This window comes from Protobothrops mucrosquamatus, unplaced genomic scaffold, assembly GCF_001527695.2.
Source record: "Protobothrops mucrosquamatus isolate PMUCROS unplaced genomic scaffold, P.Mucros_1.0 scaffold4667, whole genome shotgun sequence".
Taxonomy (NCBI): domain Eukaryota; kingdom Metazoa; phylum Chordata; class Lepidosauria; order Squamata; family Viperidae; genus Protobothrops; species Protobothrops mucrosquamatus.
In genome coordinates, this window is record NW_015390565.1 from 87,216 (window position 1) to 92,088 (window position 4,873).

Below are 4,873 nucleotides of genomic sequence, written 5' to 3' on the forward strand. Positions count from 1 at the left end.
AGGTAGGTAGATAGGTAGGTATGTAATTTTCTTGGCATATTGTCATTGCCTTTTTTCAAGATGTGTTTTCAAATTGTCCAGTCTAACCTATAACCCTGTAACTTCTTGGGGTTTCTCCTCCCTTCCACCCAGGTCCAGATCTGCTTAGCTTTCTCAAGAGCTGTGGGTTATAATAAAAGAAAAACTACAAACCTGAAAATTGCTTGGCTCTAGGTGTTCCCAATATATATTGTAATATATACTGCTCACAAAAATAAAGGGAACATTTTAACATGGAGCAGAAGGAGTTTGCGTTCCCTTTATTTTTGTGAGCAGTATATAACCCAATATATTTTTAGTTTTAATACAGATTACTATGTTACACGATTCTGCCATATATACGGTATGTGTGTGTGTGTGTGTACGTGTATGTGTGTATGTATATGTGTGTGTATGTATATGTATATATATGTATATGTGTGTGTGTATGTATGTATGTATGTATGTGTGTATATGTACCGTATATACTGTATGTGTGTGTATATTTATTTATTTATTTATTTAATTTTTATCCCGCCCTTCTCCTTACGGACTCAGGGCGGCTGACAGCCTTATAAAACAGATACAACAATAAAAATACCCAGTTTAAAACCTAATTAAAAAGAAATATTTACTGTGGCCTATGTCAATTAAAATTACTCTTAAAATGTATGTATATATATGTATGTATATATATGTGTGTGTATGTGTATGTATATGTATATATGGATACTTCTAGATTCACAGTTCCTGTTCATTGAGCAGATGGCAGCCATGGCCAATAAAACCTTCATGCAACTTCATTGTGTGCCAATTGTGCTTTTTGCCAGTACATAAGACCATGTTCTAAGTCACTCAATCCTTAATCACTGTCTGGTTGGACTACTATAATGCACTCAATATAGATCTGCCCTTGAAGTCATTTGGAAGATGCAGCGGCCCAGAGACTTGGTAGCATATCTCGGTATATACCCATGTAACACTTTTGCCTCGTGAGCGGCACTGGCTTCCAGTAAGCTCCTGGATGCAATTTAAGACGTTAGTGGTCATCTATAAACCGTATATGATACAGGGCTAAATTATTTGTGGGACTGCCTTACTTAATTATATCTGCATGTCGCCTCATATCCAACAGGGTAGGCAAGCTTTAGATTCTATTTTTGAAACTATGCCACGTAGTGGAATCTAGGAAGTATGCCTGCTTTATGAAACAGCATGCTCCCAGCCCAGCAAATTTGGGACATAAGTTCTACAGATCCTTTTGGATTTGAAAGCAATGATCCCACTAATAGGAGTATTTAAAACTTTATTCCAAGGCAGTATAATAAAATCACATAAGGTAGCAATCAAAGAATATTCAAGAAGAATGTAACAGCATACGATAGCAAGAAGAATGTAACAGCATACGATAGCAATTAAAGATATACAAAAATACAGTAAGACAATGAAAAAACTTATGCTTCTTCTGCCAAATCTTGGAACGCTAGAGGAATGACAGCAGACAGACCCCCCCCTTCAAAGCCAGCAAACAAGCACACTGTCATTAGATATGCATCAAAGGCCTATTCCATGGAGCTTCTCTTGACTACTTTATATAGTCTTTGAACCATAATTAAGCACACCTGCTTTTCAGTGGTCTCCTTTCATTGAATTTTCCTGAGGACAAGGAGGGTGAGTCTTTCTTATGTCAGAATACTTTGCCTTCCTGCCATAGAGAGACTATCAAGGTTCAAGGTTGAGAATTCTTGTCAAGAAAGAGACAGTTAAAGCTAAGAAGTCTTTGTTTATAATGGGTAGTAATGAGACCATCCCAAAGTTAAGGACTATCTGTTTCTCAAGGTTAATTGGATTGAAGATGAGGAAAATCATCCTACTTAACACAGGTATTTCACCAAGGACAAAACAGTGAATATGACCCTTTAGAATAGTGGTGGCGAACCTATGGCACGGGTGCCAGAGGCGGCACTCGGAGCCCTCTCTGTGGGCACGCACGCCATACCCCGGAGATGGCAACCGTCCCTCTTCAACCAGCCGCCCGCTAACTCACTGAGGTCCCACGTGGCCGGATGCATCCCAACATGGCTGGTTTCCCTCCCCCCTGTCCCATCCCTCCTGGCCTCGCATGCTCTCCTTTTCCCAGGCACGACCCACTGCATCGCCTCCTCAGCTGTCGACTTCTCTGAACTTCTGGTGGCGGGCTGCGGAGCCCCAGAGTGCGCCAGTCGAGGGGCCGGCAGGCTGTGGATGCTGACTGACACTGTTGGCCCCCCTGTGCTCGCTGGCCTCTGTCTGCGGGGGCTGATGGTGTCAGGCAGCAGCCATCCCTGCCTCGCCTTGCCCTGTGACAATGGCACCCCCGCCCTGCCTCGCCTCACCTTGCCTCACCACGCAGGACGAGCCTCCTGCCCACCACCCCACCTGCCAGAGACCCCCTGGATCTCCCCCAACCCTGCCCAATCCCCACAGGCATCCCTCCCCATGAGCAACAATCAAGGTAACCACACCCACCTTGGCCACACCCAACCAGTCTGCCATGACCACCACAGCCACGCCCACCCAGTGGGCCACGCCCACCTGGCACCCGGTGATAAATAAGTGGGTTTTGGGTTGCAGTTTGGGCACTCGGTCTCTAAAAGGTTCACCATCACTGCTTTAGAAGGTAAAAAAAAATATTATTATTATTATTATTATTATTATTGTTGTTGTTGTTGTTGTTGTTGTTGTTGTTGTTAATCATTGCACAGTCAGGCAGATGTTGAGACTGGATTTGGCATTTTTGTCTACCTATCGAGTCCTTAACAAGGACTTGGGATAGGATGATGTGGATGTTTGATGGTATTACAGATATCATCGCAGGATGGAAGCAGTTCCTAGTAAGGCCACCTGTCAATGCCAATGGTGTTGTTTACTATTATTGTTGTTGTTGTTGTTGTTTTGTTTTGTTATTGTTTATTGTTTGTTATTATTAGAGTTGGAAGGGTTCTTGGAGGTCTTCTAATTCAACCCCCTGCTCAGGCAGGAAACCCTATACCATTTCAGACAAATGGCTGTCCAGTCTCTTCTTAAAAATTTCCAGTGTTGGAGCATTCACAGCTTCTGGAGGCAGGTTAATTGTTCTGTCAGGAAGTTTCTCCTTAGTTCTAGATTGCTTCTCTCCTTGATTAGTTTCCATCCATTGCTTCTTGTCCTGCCCTCAGGTGCTTTGGAGAATAGCTTGACTCCCTCTTCTTTGTGGCAACCTGATTAATGCTGTACTACAGTACTGAATTGTTACATGAAAATATAAAACCATATAGAGAAGAAATGTACACATCACTATTAAATTTCTCTTTGGCAATCTTTTGGTGGAACCTCGAGAACTAAACACTCCCTGCTGACCTCTGGGTGGGCTCGACTCTGTTGGAGACTGTCTTTTCCATCAGGGACTGGGCCAAACTGTTAATACAGCCTTACCTGTATGATATGATTGGGTTGTTTCTTATTTTTATGCTCATATTGTGAGCCTAACAGAGTCACAAGACTGAGATGGTCAGTTACAATAAATAAACGAATACATCAAAAAAAACCTTTTTTGTTTTTAAGTCAGTATTTACTGCAGTATTGGTTCATTATTCAGTTCCTAAATGTTGAAAAAAAAAAGGAAAAGATTTATTCAGGTGCCATTCTATTACACAGCTAGGCAATTATAAACACAGAACTTTCACAGCACAATTTCACGAGATAGCAAGACTATTCCTGTTTCTATGTTTTATTTTAAAGAAAATCCATCCATCACCCATGCTTCTTGAGCGTCTTGATACAGAGGTGGACGGTACCCCTTTATGGTACAGTCTGAATACAAATTAGGTGCAGCTTTAGCACATTATCTGGTTGTGAAGAGTATTTTCCATTACAGTTTTTTTTTAAATCCTCTGAGCTCTAAAATAAAAATTTAGGGGGGAAATTAGTTCCAAGGCTGATTTTTCATTGTGAGATGGAATCCTCCGAAGATCAATGTCCCCTTTGGAATTTAGCAATTATTTTGTCCCTCCCACCTTTCCTTTCAAAGAAATTATCCTGAAGATACTAAGGTTGTTTGGATAGAATCATAGCAGAGGTTTTAGCAGAAGCTATTTTTGCACACAGCATAATGGCAAGAAGCTTCAGAAAACATTTTACACATGTCATTTTAACTATTATGAAGCAAAGCAAAACACAAAAAAAGGAAAAAAAAAATCTGCTTTACATACTTCTGAAAAAAGACTTGTGGTTCTCTGGCAAGGTAGATGTCAGTTACTAATCTTTGCAACTTTTAATACAGATTTATTTTATTTGCATTTTTAGATCCAAGGAGTGGATAAGAACATCAGAATTTTGCAATTCTTCACATGCTCTCATTTTTTTTCTTGCTTTTTTTCTCAATGTAAAAATGTATTACTAGATTGTATATACATTTTAAAAAAATATGCATTTAAGTATTTTTTTTAAAATGTTGAATGTCATGGACTAGAAATATGCTAATCAGCATGTTCCTAAAATATGCATCCATCCAAGAGAGAGAGAGAGAGAGAGAGAGAGAGAGAGAGAGAGAGAGAGAGAGAGAGAGAGAGAGAGAGATATATACTTTCTTATCCAATTTAAATTTAGAAGAATAATAATCTGATAAAGAAAATATTTCCAGCTGGTTTAGCTTCTTTCTTTGGAAAAGGAATTCATTCAAATTCTTTCTTCTGAATGGCTTGGAAGCTGCATCATTCTGCATATCTGATTTTTCATCTTTGGCACTTTCTGAGTAATTAAACCCTGCTTTTTTAGGCCAGCAAGATATTTAAATAACTTCCCCCCCAAAAAAAACCCAAGAGCACTACCATTAGGA